The sequence below is a fragment of the Caretta caretta genome, chromosome 1 (assembly GCF_965140235.1).
Source record: "Caretta caretta isolate rCarCar2 chromosome 1, rCarCar1.hap1, whole genome shotgun sequence".
NCBI lineage: Eukaryota > Metazoa > Chordata > Testudines > Cheloniidae > Caretta > Caretta caretta.
Genome location: NC_134206.1, coordinates 291,297,390 through 291,312,658, shown reverse-complemented (window position 1 = coordinate 291,312,658; position 15,269 = coordinate 291,297,390). Strand labels below are relative to the sequence as shown.

At 41.5% G+C, this 15,269-nt stretch overlaps 1 protein-coding gene across 2 annotated transcripts in view; it reads left to right on the top strand.

Annotated features, from left to right (window-relative positions):
* The window catches only part of LEMD3 (LEM domain containing 3), an 83,795-nt gene that overhangs the window by 29,102 nt on the left and 39,424 nt on the right, over positions 1–15,269 (top strand). The window lies entirely within an intron of this gene.

Below are 15,269 nucleotides of genomic sequence, written 5' to 3'. Positions count from 1 at the left end.
TCTGCACCCCCGCTGTGTTGCTGACCAGGAGCTGCCTGAGATTAATCCAATGCCCCAACCCTGAGCTCCAATCCCCTGCCCCAGCCCTGAGCCCCCCCAAGCCCAGAGCCCCTTCCTGCACCCCAAACCCCTCGTTCCCGGCCTCAGCCCAGAGCCCTGACCCCCTCCCACACCTCAACCCACTCCCGCACCCGAGCCCCCTCCTGAATCCCAAACTCCTCATCCCTGGCCCCACCCCAGAGCCTGTACCCCCATCCCAGAGACGTGACCGCGTCCCGCACCCCAACCCTCTGCCCCAGCCCTGAGCCCCTCCCACACCCCAGCTCCATTGGGTTGCGGGCATCAACAGTTTTTTTCAACTGGGTTGCCAGAAAAGTTTGAAAACCACTGCTCTAGATCCACCATAGTTACAGCTGAGAAGGTGATTTTTTTCCCTTGGTACTCTAAAATCCATACATATATTCACATTGTTGTGGAAAATTGGTTGTACCTTATCAGGGTTTGGAACAGGAATAGTGGTACAGATTTGGAATCATTTGGTCAAGAGGTTGCCAAGGCATAGGGCTATGAGGAAAATGGACTTGTCAGTAAATTTAGGTTAGTCACCTGAAAACAGAGCTTTTCAGGATGACTTAAGCATATCCCCTGGAACCTTTTTAATAGCAGTGCCTGTTGGAGCACTCTTGTGCCCCTTGTGGTTCCTGACATTTGGAGGATGAAGTTATAAAAGGGAGGAAGTAAAGGCTGTCTTGGGTGATGAAACAGGGAACATTCTCCCATGGGTACAAAGAAAGGTTTCATGAGCAGACTATTCTAGATTGAGATCCCATAGAGGTGTGGGCAGTGTAACTGGAGGATGGACATTCATTATCTCCTTCAGGGATCTCTTTACTATAACACAGATAAATAGCCTTTTGTTTGATTTAAGTTGTGGTGAGCTGAGATAAAAACAGTATGAAGTGTCTCTAGGCTTTCTGGTCCTGATGACTTATTACTGTAAAATTTATCAATTTGTTCCAAAACCATCTCTACTGACACCTCAATCTGGGACAGTTCCTCAGATTTGTCACCTAAAAAGAATGGCTCAGACGTAGGAATGTCCTTCACATCCTCTGCAGTGAAGACAGATGCAAAGATTTCATTTAATTTCTCTGCAACTGCCTTGTCTTTCTTGAGTGCTTAATCGTCCAGGGGCCCCACTGATTGTTTCGCAGGCTTCTTGTTTCTGATGCACTTAAATTTTTTTGCTGATTTTGTGTCTTCCTAGTTGCTCTTCAAATTCTTTTTTGGCCTGCCTATTTATATGTTTACACTTGCCAGAATTTATGCTCCTTTCTGTAATATGGTTTGGTCCTCATTATCAGCCTTTGCTTTCTTTGGCTTGGATGTCTGAGACCGGACCATAACTATTACGCTTTGCACTTCTGTGTGCAGAACCAGAAGTAGTGGGTCCTTAGTGGTATGTTCTTGAGGATTGGCTTTTTCATTAGACACCTGTGAGGCCAACTGGTTATGCTTAGTTGGATCCAATCTCTGTACAGTTATCTTAACCAGCACCTTAGATTTGGCTCCAGTCAAGAAGGCAGTAGTCTGTGCTAGAACTTTCCTGGGCTTTTAACCCCTTTAAGGGTCAAACTAAGGCTGGTCTCCCAGCACTTATGGATCCTGGTGCTTCAGCACAGGAAGGTTTAGCCTCTAATGCTTCATGCAATAGCATAGTTGGAGGCAATTCTGATTCTTCTTTTTGGTCCTAAAGGTGAAAGTGCTGCACTTAGAGCAATAAGAGGACAAATGCCTTCTCCCAAGCAGGCCAAACAATGCATGTGTGCACCCAAAGCAGGAAAAAAGTTAGGGCAAGAGGCATGCTTCTTGATCCCTGTTTTTTTGTCTTTAATTCTAGCATATTGGAATCAAGGCCATGTGCCTGTGTTTAGTTGAAAAAGAAGAAAATAAAAGCAAAATAAAGAACTAACTTAATTTAAAAGGGTGGCACTGGGGATCTTTTCCAACTAATCTGGGTCCAAAGTCCCCGCATAGTTTCTGGTCAGTTTTGTATCATAGTTGAAAGGAACAGTAGTCAGCGTGCCACACAGTTTATAGCTTTGTCCTCCAAACTATTGGAGGGAAGAGGAGGGGCCATATGAGCACTCTGATGGGTACTGCTACTAGAGGACTTCCTCAGTCCAAGCTGCAGTGTTAGCACGTCTCAAGAGTGGCCATGTGCAAAGGCCTCTTGAAAAAACTTTTTTTTGCAGACACTTGGGGTTCAAATTATTACACTGATATCCCCTGAGGTTTGCACTCTGGATGCTTTGATTTAAATCAGTGCACCGCAGTGCTACTTAAATTGCTGATATAAATCATTATTTAAATCTGCAAACAGGAAACCCTGATTTTAAATAGACTTTGTGTGTTGTATTTGTACTCTGTAGTTATTTTCCTAAAAGTTGAGTCTCATTGGTTGGTAACCATTAAAACATGTTGATGTGCAACTAAATATAGCTTTTGTGCTTAATCTGGTGCTTCTTTTTGCTAACCAGAAAGCTCTCTATATGACATTTATTTAAGCAATTATATATCTTATCTTACATTTATTCAGATTATTTTTTGTTAGAGAATGGTGAATGAACCTTTTCTTATGTATTTAATCTTTGTGTGATTTGAATGGAAATTCAGCTTAAAAGCACAAAAACATCACTTAATTTTGTATTAAATAAAACTACTTTAAATGTTCTGGATACATATGGTAACAAGTTTGTCAACACCTGTTTTACATTTAAAACTGATTTTATTAAAAAAGAGGTATGATTTGTAGTTAGCAAATTTAACAGAATGTTTCTGGTTACCATGTGCTTTAGGATTTTAGAACAAGTATGCAGGTGAGTCGCATCATACGTGCATTTAACTTACCCGAATTCAACTATACGTGCTCAGCAAAAAAAAACAAAAAAAAAAACAAAAAAAAAAACAAGGTATCTGTAAATAGTGTGGGCGATTTAGCCCACCATTCCACTCAATGAGCATATACCCCGGAGTGAGCATGGGATGGGATACGTGAATCTGCTGTTCCCTCAGTCGGTCTGAGTTCCCGAGTGCCTCTCATAGTGTGAGCATCTCGCTGCGCTGAGTGTGATTCTAGTGTTTAAAGATACTGTACATATTTTTCGTACAGCATGGCCCCTAAACGCAAGGCAACTACTTCATGTGTGTTCAACAAAAGAAACAGCGATCTATTCCAACGCCGGAGGAAAAACTGGCTGTGTTGGACTTACTGAGAAGATGGTATGTCAGTCTCCAGTGTGGCTTGTAAATATGGCCGCAATGAATCTAACATCCTTGCCACAAGATTTGAGAGAGAGAAATTCGTGAAGCCGTGGCATGAAGTGCTCCAATAACTTTGAAGGTGACAAGCCAGGTGCGTGATAAGACTTTAGTGAAGACTGAAAAGGCATTGAACTTATGGCTGGAAAACATGAACCGTAAACGTATGCCTGTCGATGGCAACATGTTGCGCGAAAAGACTCTTAGCCTCTATGCGCTGATCAAACCTCCCACCGAAGAGGGACAGCTTTCTGATGAGAAGGAATTCAAAGCCAGCGAAAGGTTGGCTTAACAGTTTTTTAGGAACTGCTTCAACCTCAAAAACGTGCAGACTACTGGTTAAGCTGCATCTGCCAATGAAGAGGCAACAAAAGCCTACCCCAAACAATTAAAATCATAGAAGAAAAGGGCTATCTTCCGGAACAAGTTTTTAATGCTGACGAGACCGGGCTCTTCTGGGAAGAAAAAAAAAAAGAGCCCAACTGCACTTACACTTCAAAATCAGAAAGACAAGCCCTTGGCTTAAAAGCAGCTAAAGACCATGTGACTGTGTTGTTTTGTGGCAATGCGGCTGGACATTTAATAAAGCCGGGCTTGCTCTACAGGGCTTCAAAGCCCCGTGCCCTAAAAGGCAAGAATAAAAATCTCCTGCCTGTGTTCTGGCAATCCAATAAAAAGACTTAGGTGACAGCAGCATTATTTCTGGATTGGTTCCACAAGTGTTTCATTCTGGGGATCAAGCAGTACCTTGAAGAGAAAGGACTTGACTTTAAAGTGTTGCTGATCATAGACGATGCTCCGGCCACCCTGTGGCACTCCGGTTTGCGCATAATGTTGAAGTCGTCTTTCTCCCCCCAATACCACCTCCATCCTCCAACCTCTCGACCAACGCGTGCTTCGCTGTTTCAAGGCCATGTATATGATGCTTACGTTCTCACGGATATGTGGCACTATGGATGCTGATCCCAGTCTTAATGTGATGAAGTGTATACTGTACTTTATGGGCGATTTAAGGGATTTTCAAGGGTAATTTGACTATACGTGATTTTCGCCTTACGCGCTGACTTTAGAACCTACTTGAAATGAATCTGAAATGAAATTAAAATGGGTTCCTGTGGATGACGCAGAGGTGTTTCTCATTGTGTTCGAGAGAGTTGCTGCCAAGGCCTGATGGCCCATGGAAGGCTGGGCTGCACCCTGTGGGTCGCCTACTTGACAGGCCTGATCTACGTGACGTACTGGGACTTCCATGTGGCGGCTGCACAGAACTACACCCTTGTCAAGGCAGCCATCACAGACATCCTGAACATCTTACCTGAAACCTGCTGTCAGTGGTTTTACCGTGAGAAATTGCTGTTTGGAGTCTGGCCCCGGCCCATTGCCCAGAAGCTGAAAAAAAGCATTGCTGGCATTGACTCTAGCCCGAAGGATGTACGATTCAGTTGGCAGAGAAGATAGTCGTGGAGCAGTTCACTCGAATCCTTTGCACAGAGGGGCATAAATGGATGGTGAGACACCAACTGGAGCCCTTGGCAAAGGCCATTGTCTTGGCAGAGAACTACCTGATGTCCATTGGGCCTGAAGCAGAAATGCTAAAGTCAGTTTGGTGTGCCCTTGGCGCCCGTGTATTACTGAGGCCCCTATCCTGCTGAGTGTATTGATCCAACTTCACCAGAGAGGGCTACAAAGGCCAAGAGAGGAGCCTGGAAGCCCATCCTCAGGTACCCAGGAGAGATTTGGTTCCAGTGGAGAGGTCTTATCAGAAGGAGCCATTCCACTCAGGAGAATAAATGGCAGAACCTCCTTCTTTCAGAAGGGGCTGTTTTGTATGTAGGCAACCAGGCCATTTCAGATGGGACTACCTGTTCACAGATTGTGATTATGGGCCGTCGTGGACAGCAGATAACGGGGCTTGGAAAAGGGGCCACGGGAAAATTAGTCCCTGAACATATGAATGGAGAAGTAGTACAAGGACCTGGTTGACTAAAGTCTGGCTTCAGCCAGAGTCAGGAAGTGGTGGTTGGTGCCAGGAGGAAAATCCAGAGGCGTGATCTATTTGCAGTGTATCCATGGGGACATACGACCTTATCCAATGATAGAAGTGTGATAGACTATGCAAGACCAGTTTACTCACTTTTTTTTTTTAAACAAATCAATGCAATATCTATTCTAACACTTAGTCTAGAAAGTAACAGATTACGTAAATGCGAAGAATATTTTTGCTCCAGGTTATCATTTCCAGGTCAGTTTGCTAAAATGTTGATGCAGATGCTCTTCAACCCAAAGGGTTTAGATGTAGTGACCAGAAAGAAAAAAAGCTGTTTAATTAATGCTTGACTGAGGTAGCTACTTAAGTGGGGGGAGGGGGGAGAATTGGAGTCAAGGAAAGTGTTAAACAGAACCTATTAAAGGGAAAAAACAGTCTCTATGCAAAAGAATAAATGGACACAAATCCGATGTCAAGAATTATAACATTCAAAAACCAGTCAGAGAAGACTTCAACCTTCCTGGACACTCAATTACAGACTTAAAAGTGGCAATTCTTCAACAGAAAAACTTCAAAAACAGACTCCAATGAGAAACTGCAGAACTGGAGTTAATTTGCAAACTGGACACCATCAAATTAGGCCTGAATAAAGACTGGGAGTGGATGGGTCATTACACAAACTCAAAACTATTTCCCCTTGCTAATTTCCCCTCTACTGTTACTCACACCTTCTTGTTAACTGTTTGAAATGGGCCACCCTGATCACCACTACAAAAGTGATTTTTTTTCCCTCCTGCTGGTAATAGCCCACTTTAATTGAATTGTCTCATTAGAATTGGTAAGGCAAGCCCCATCTTTTCATGTATTCTGTATATATATCTTCCTACTGTATTTTCCACTGCATGCATCTGATGAAGTGGGTTTTAGCCCACGAAAGCTTATGCCCAAATAAATTTGTTAGTCTCTAAGGTGCCACAAGTACTCCTCATTGTTTTTGCTGATACAGACTAACACAGCTATCACTCTGAAACTTCTTAAAGGGAGTTAACAAAACTCTTTTCTACTACTTCTTTTCTCTGCTTAGTGGGACATAGCCGATTTTTAAAAATTAGCTATCTCTGAAAACTGTTCCTACTAATGACAGGTTTCAGAGTAACAGCCGTGTTAGTCTGTATTCGCAAAAAGAAAAGGAGTACTTGTGGCACCTTAGAGACTAACCAATTTATTTGAGCATAAGCTTTCGTGAGCTACATGCATCCGATGAAGTGAGCTGTAGCTCACGAAAGCTTATGCTCAAATAAATTGGTTAGTCTCTAAGGTGCCACAAGTACTCCTTTTCTTTTTGTTCCTACTAATGTTACAAATGACTTTCAAAATAGCTATAACTGAGATCAGAGAGAATCTTTCTTCAGTTTTTGTGTATCTATCCATTTCAATTCATATTCTTCCTATATATAGAAAGTTTGTCCTCCTGTATGTGTTTACTCTTGTTTTATATAACCTGTAATACTTTGTTAATTTTAAACTTGTCTTGCAACTCTTTCTCTCCTTTTTACAAGTCTAAGGTTAGTTAATCAGGAATAAATGAAATTAACATGACTGCTCTTTAAACACAATAGCATCAGAAGGAAACCGTACTTGATCCTGACTACTGTATACAAACAAAATAGGAATATTTGGTAGCAGCAGTTTCCCTCTTAAAAAATAAAATGCCTAAATTCTAAATATTTTTTTTTTTGTTTGGTTTTGTTTCCAACCTCTGGCAATGAGAAGACTGCACCAATGGTTTGTCTGTGATGCCACTATTTCAAATATTGTGTCCTATGCTTCAGCCTCCCTGTTACTCTGAACCTTTTTTCCAAGATAAGACATAAAAATTAGGGCTGTCAAGTGATTAAAAAAATTAATCGCGATTAATTGCATTATTAAGCAATTATGGAATACCATTTATTTAAATATTTTTTGCATGTTTTCTAAATTTTCAAATATATTTCAATTACAACACAATGCACAGTGCTCACTTCATATTTATTTTTGATAAATATTTGCACTGTAAAAAAACAAAAGAAATAGTATTTTTCAATTCACCTTTTTATCATGAAAGTTGATCTTACAAATGTAGAATTAATTACAAAAAAAACTGCATTCAAACACAAAACAATGTAAAACTTTAGAGCAGGTTCATTTTCATCATGTCCACTTCTTGTTCAGCCAGTCGCTCAGACAAACAGGTTTGTTTACGTTTGCAGGAGATAATGCTGCCGGTTTCCTGTTTTTACAATGTCACATGAAAATGAGAACAAGCGTTCGCATGGACTGTTGTAGCCCATGTCACAAGATTCATACGTCCCTTTATGCTTCGACCACCATTCAAAAGGACACGCATCCATGCTGCTGACATGTTCTACTTGATAACGATCCAAAGCAGTTCGGACTGACACATGTTCATTTTCATCATCTGAGTGAGATGCCACTAGCAGAAGGTCGATTTTCTTTTTTGGTGATTCAGGTTCTGTAGTTTTGGCATCAGAGTATTGCTCCTTTAAAACTTATGAAAGATACTCCACACCTCATCCTTCTCAGATTTTGGAAGGCACTTCAGATTTTTAAACTGTGGGTTGAGATCTGTAGCTATCTTTAGAAATCTCACATTGGTACCTTCTTTGCGTTTTCTCAAATCTGCAGTGAAAATGTTCTTAAAACAAACATATGCTGGGTCATCATCCGAGAGCGCTGTAACATGAAATATATGGCAGAATGTGGGTAAAACAGAGGACGAGACATACAATTCTCCCCCCTCCGAAGGAGTTCAGTGTCAAATTTAATTAACACGTTATTTTCTAACGAGCGTCATCACAATGGAAGCATGTCCTCTGGAATAGTGGCTGAAGATGAAGGGGCATACAAATGTTTAGCATATCTGGTATGTAAATACTTTGCAATACCGGCTACAAAAGTGCCATGCGAATGCCTGTTCTCACTTTCAGGTGATGTAAATAAGAAGTGGGCAGCATTATCTCTTGTAAATGTAAACTGACTTGTTTGTCTTAGTGATTGGCTGAACAAGAAGTAGGACTGAGTGGATTAGTAGGTTCTAAAGTTTTACATTGTTTTGTTTTTGAGGGCCTGCAATACCATAGATTTCCACTGGTTTCACTAGCCTTGGTTAACAACTGGCAAGGTGACTCTGTCTCCCCAACCCCGGATTTCCCCCAAAATGTGTTCTGAAATGTCCAGCCCTGCTCTGGAACAATTAGAGGAATGTTTTAAAGTTCATTGCTCCTTTAAAGAGTCAGTATCAACAGTTTTGTTATTTTAACTGGAGTTACCAAACAGTTCAGTTCAAACACAGTACTGGGTTGGTTTAGATTAAAAATAAAAGAAATTAGGTTTTAAATGAGTACTAGTATAAGGATTAAAGCCAGAAATGGTTACAAAAGAAATTAAAGATAAAATGCCTCTAGTATCTAAAACTTAACAAACTAGACTTGGGTCAAGGTAAAATCCTCACCAGATTTTACAAGATGGTTGATGGAATTGCTGGGTCAGGACTTATCCCCGAAAGTCAAAGGGCTGGCACCTTTTGTAGTCTTAGGTGAAAGACAGATAATTTAAGATTCTGTACCACTTTTTTTACATTGAATCTTTGAAATAGATTCTTCTGAAGGATACCTTCAGATAATAAATACAACTGTGAGTTAGGCTACTTGGACTTTGCTTTGAAGGAAGTGTCCTGCGGCTGCTCAAGGGTGCTGGGGCTATGGCCCCATCACTTTTAAAAGTGTGGGGAGGGCAGGAGTGGAGGTTTGGGGGAAGGGGTGGCGCAGGGGGCAGAGCCATGGTTCCAGTGCTGGTGGCCACCCCACTTTTAGGGAGCTTCTACTGCTGCTGCTTCCACTGGGATTGTCTGCTAAAATGCAAATAATTTAGTTCTTGCCCCTTCATGCAACTAAATGAACATTAGAAATATGATTGTTAGTCCCCTCCCTCTCTGTGATAGTGTTAGGTTTGCCTCCATCCCTTGTTAGGTTGATGTTTATGCAATATGTAAATGCATTCTCATTGCCTTTCGAAGTACTTTGGAATTAATACCTAGGTGGGGAAACTGCATTCCGTTGTCTAGGGTGGGGTAACTCCTGCTTGGCTGGCAAAGATATTTTAAGAATTATTATTTCAGTTTACATCAAGCTGTTTGCATCAGTTGCTTGCACCTACGTTATATGATGATATTAATAACTAGTGAGTAATGAGCTTTTCATTGATACCTTGCATGCCGCTTATCAGATACATTTCATGGCATTAAAAAGGATTGGGGTAAAGTAGAACTGGTTAAGCCATCTGAAATTCATTAGCTGTTATCCGGGTGCCACTCGCCTTCTGCACTTGTGCTGTTCTTAATGTCACAATATGCAAAGGTGATAATCTAATAGTAATAATTTATGGTGTTGTCTCTGAACAGCCAGTATCTTTGTGAGAGAAGCTCCTATTTTTATCATGGACAGAAAGAAATTTGCTTACATTACAGTAGTTTGGTAAGAGGAAATAATTGTTCAGCAGATCATTTTAGCAGGTCAAGATTTCATGCATGGAAATGGAGGGTCTGCTCTCAGGTGTTCCCTTTTCAGAAATGGATGGAAAATGTGTCAAATTCAGTGTATTCTGGGCCCAAAGACAAACTTATCCAAGAATCTGAAAATCCTAACTGCAACTGCAAGAATTGCTCTGCAAAACTGTTCTGAATATTTGCCTGCCATTTACCATGACAGATTTTGATTTAAAAAAAAAAAAATCTTTAAAATAAGTGTTTACTGTAGGTGAGGAGTTTAGCGGGGCTGTAGTATTGTGTCTGCCTAGCCTGTAATGGTCACCTCAGTTTGATCTGCAGGATGTGGTATAGCGATCTGGTGCGAATTGCTGTAGGAGAGCCAGTTCTCTTTCTGTTGCCTTCTTGTACGTTAGCTAAACCCAGTGATTCTAGTGCCAGGCTGGTGATAAGGGTGTTCCTGGTAAGAAAGCATCTTACTTTATTTGAGCATCAGCAGTGTTCTTACTACTATGCAGAGAGGAAGAAAATGTCCACTGTGGAGAACTCATTCAATATATCCTTTACAGATAATTTTGTTTGTGTGCATATGTCTGAAGATCTTGGGTGAAAAGCCAAGTCAGATGAGTTTTTTGCATTTCGTCTGAATGTGGAAGGACCTGTAATGTGTGTCTGGCAGGAGTGAGCTCCATAATTGAGGTTCATCACCTGAAAAGTTATGACTTCCGTTTCATGTTCATAAACCTCTGCAATTTGCCTACAGTTTCATCTTTTTATTAAGCATTTACAGTTTTTATGATTGTCTTAGGCTTTAGATATCTATCCCATAAGTTAAAAACACACACAAAGATTGCTTATAGATATTCATCAAATCTCCCTCTAGCTCTTCCCTGAAATCCCCACCCCAACTCTGCCCCCTCCCTGCCCCCAAGGGGTGCAGGAGGAGTGCGTGGTGCATCAGGGGGCTCAGGGCAGGGGGTTGGGGTGCAGGGTGGGTCAGGGGGTTGGTGTGTAGGAGGGATGCGGGGTGCAGCAGGGGGCTCAGGGCAGGGGGTTGGGATGCGGGGTGCGGCAGGGGGCTCAGGGCAGGGGGTTGGGATGCGGGGTGCGGCAGGGGACTCAGGGCAGGGGATTCAGCTGCAGGAGGAGTTTGGGGGGCGGGTCCGGCCCAGTGCGCACTGGGAGCAGGACAGGCTGCCTGCCTGCCCGCCCGCCCTGCCCCTGCGCTGCTCCAGGAAGCAGCTGGGACCTGCGGGGGCTGGGGGAGGGCACAGGGGTCCGTGTGTTGCCCTGGGCGCTCCTCCAGGTACCTCCCCCAAAGCTCCCATTGGCTGGGAATGAGGAACCTCCCCCTGGCTGCTTCCCGGAGTGGCGCAGGGGCAGGGAGGGAGGGAGCCTGCCCTGCCCCTGGTGTATGCCGGGTCAGAGCTGCTCTAGGTAAATGCTGGGGGGGCCTCCAGGAGCTGGCGGGCCGCAGAAAATAACCCTGCTTTATATCAAAGGGGCTCTGGGCCAGGTGCCTCTGCTGATCTCTGCTTCACAGGGAGTGAGGCAGTCTCTCTTAAGTAACTCTCTTAGGTTCTAAACCTTTTAGGGACTTCTAGTGAAATGCAATTCATGTTTTCAGCCTAGTCCTCCAGTAAGGCATGATGTAAGGGTTCTTGACATTCTTGTTGAGCTGTATTCCTCTGATAACAGCTGTCTAGACTAGAGTCTCTTTTACAGGCCTGTTTCCCTCCCTCCCCCCCCTTTTTGCCCAATCTCATTTTCTTCCTTTACTTTAATTGCCATTGGGTAAAATTTTCAAAAGTGCTTAAGTTGCTTTTTTGAAAACTTTACCAGTGGTCTGCTGGCTGGCCCTGCCTCCCAGTTCCTTCTTGGGTTCCCAGCCAAGGCTTACTGGATACCTACTAGTTAGAGAAATAAACTAAAGAGAGGATGTGTGTGGTGACTCCAGTAAAGTTTAGGGGCAGTGACCCTGCCATCCTAAATAGAATTTCCTATGAGAATGTTGTCCTTGGATCTGCTCAGAGACTTTAATTTATTTGGCTGAATGTTTGATATATCTGTAGGCCCCATCCCCTGGCTGCTGGGAGGGAGAGAGGTTTTCCTCCTTCCCTTTTGCTCAGAACCTGCTGGCTAATATTATGTGTATTGGGGTAAACGCAGCTTCCTCATCCGTTTCCCCAGTCTGTCTCGGGGAGTTCCTCACACACACGCACAACTCCTGTACGTCTGTTTGCTCCAGGCGATTGTTTCCCCCAGTAGCAGAATAAAATTGGCATGATTCTGATTAGTTTAAGTAGTACCCATAGGGTTCCAAACAACAGTGAAACTGTCTTGATACCATACTCTGCTGCAGTTGGGTATAGCTGTCATAATCAGATGCATTGGGTCTGTCAGCTGATTTAGGAAGATGACACTTGCAGTAATTTCCATTGTGTTCACACCCTGGAAAGTTATCTCCACAGCTGTAAAATTAGAAACATAATTAAGATGGAATCTTGTAATCCTGCAGAAACTGATAATTAAGCACCAACAATAAGCTTAGTGTGGAGAAAGATTGATGGACAATCCCTGCGCCAGTGGATCAGTCTCGAGAAGAGCTGTCAAATTCCTCGAGAGGAGAGGGCAGATACTATGTTGATGGTCTGGGGGTCAGGATATAAATTAAGGATTTCATACTTTCTTCAATCCACAACAGATCCCCAATGATCTCTCTGGGAGGTTTGTACAGAGATTAAGGGGAGGATACAAGATACAGAAGTATTAAATATTTCTGTTCTGTATTTGGAGAGAAACAGAATGAAGGATTCATATTTTGGAGTGATAAGGAAATAATTTCTCTTCTGTTAGTAACTAGGAGGATGCTAAGCAGTAGTTATAAGGTTAAACTTATTAACGTAGTCAGGACAAGATAACTTGCACTCCAAAATCTTTTAAAAAAAAAAAAAAAGCGTCAAGGAGCTTTTTGAACCATTAATGTTGTTTTTTAACAATTATTGGAACACTGAGAAAATTCAGAGGACTGGGACAAAGCTAGTGTTAGGCCATTGTTTTAAAAAGGGTAAACAGAGTGACACGGCTGACTAAGTCGATTATCCTGATGTAGATCCTGCGCAAAACCATGAAAAAGGCTGATTTGGTTGTAATCAGTAAAAAAAAATTAAAGGGATGGTAGTGTAACACCAATCAACAAGGCTATAAGGAAAATAGGTCTTTTTATGAGATTACAAGTTTGGTTGATAAATTGTCTGTTAGCATAATGTTTCAACTTCTGTAAGGTATTTGACTTGTCCTGTATGGCATTCTGATAAAAATTAGCCCTATATAATATCCATGTAGTCCATATTAAATTAATTAAAACCTGGTTACTGGTTAACTGATAGATTGCAAAAAGTAATTGTAAAAGGAGAATCATCATCCTTTAGGGTGTTGCTAATGGCATGTTGTAGACTCTGCTTGGCCCAATTCAGTATCCTCATGAATGATCTGAAAGAAAATGTAAAAATCAATGCTGGTAAACTTGCAGAGGACATATTGGAGAAGTGGTAAATATGATGGGGACAGATCAGTTATACAGACTGATCTGAATTGCTTGGTAAATTGAGCATTTTAATATAGCCAAATGCAAGGTCATACATCTAGGAATTAAGATGGGTCACACTTACATGATTACAGGTTTCAGAGTAACAGCCGTGTTAGTCTGTATTCGCAAAAAGAAAAGGAGTACTTGTGGCACCTTAGAGACTAACCAATTTATTTGAGCATGAGCTTTCGTGAGCTACAGCTCACTTCATCGGATGCATACCGTATGTAGCTGTAGCTCACGAAAGCTCATGCTCAAATAAATTGGTTAGTCTCTAAGGTGCCACAAGTACTTACATGATTGTCTGTAACCTGGAATACAGTGACACAGAGATTTGGAGGAGATAATGAAATTACCTTAATTTAAATTCCTCCACTTTGATCATTTCATGCATTGGAACAATTGACAGTTTTTGTGCAAGAGGGGCTTAGAAAGCATGGAAATATTGAAGACTGTAGTATGGAGAATCTTGCATTTTTTTTTTTCACAGGCTCCTGCCAGTGCTGAAATCTCTATTTCACAAACAGTAAGATTCACCTACTTTGGCTAAGGGAAAATACTCATGTCCCATCTAGCAAATTGGGCCTAAATTATGGGAAGTGCATAGAATTCTGTAGCACTTGTCCTTTTCCCCCCTTATTGACCCAGACCCTAGTTCAGTCACTAAAATATTCTTTGGTTGTGTTCACTTTCATATTAAGTTCAGTTTTATACTGTGATGCATTTTTTCTTTTTTTTCTTTCACCCGTCCTTCCTTTCTTGGGCAGAAGCAGCAGTCACTTTAAGTTTCAGTCATAAGGGGTTTGAATTTCTTGTTCCTTGGTCCAGAAACCCTTGACTGGAGCTAGATGATGCCCCACTATACTCTAAATATTTGCCACAACATTAAACAGTGACAGAGAACATTAACACTCTGTTTTTACCAAAATGATCAGTAGTGAAATAGCTAACTTTCACACTTGAAATTACCATTGGACTTCAGGTATGAATGGGGGCAGTTCACATATCCCAGAAAAGGTTCAAGGTGTCTACAGATGCGGGTGGAAAGGGCTGCACCAATTAATGTTTGGCTAATGTTTCTAAAGTTCTTTGTAAACAGAAGGTCTAGAGATTTCACCTTTTAAATGAAAATTTAGATTTTGTAGCAAAGTGATGATGCATTTTAAAAAAACACAAATGTTGCAGTTTACACACCTGAGTAATCCTGTTTTATACTTTGGATTCTTTAAAGATTTCAAGTGATGGGGAATTCACCACATCCCTTGAATGTTCCATATTCAAAATTTGTACTTTATTTCTGGTTATAATTTGTCTAAAATCCGCTTCTTCTGGCTCCAAAGGCATTCACTGTAGCCGGGGAAAGCAGATTAACTGCAGCTTAAATGAACTGTGAAAATTGTTCTGTCAAAAATACGTTACTTCCTGTTTGTAAGCAGACCTATATTTCCCTATTCATTTGAGAATCTCTCAAAGTAGTGTCTCTTAAAGAAATGCTTTTGAGAGGGGTATGATGTTGTCATGCAGGGGTTTTCATTGAATAAGAATGCATGTTGAAATACGTTTGCATTGTTTACACTATATACTGTGAAAATGTCTAGCTCCTCAAAATTCCGTTATTTAAGTGTAATAGTTGAATCACTTTTGAAGTTTGTTTTGGGTTTGCTAAACCACTCTTTATTTTTATATTCATATTGAGGTGGTTGTTGAAAACAGTTTAAATAGCTACATGGCTAATTATAGCTCCTAGCTGCTGAGATGACAGAATTTGCATCTTAGTCCAATAAACTGCTGCTGTAGCTGATTCTCATTTAGCATAAATTTAAAGATAG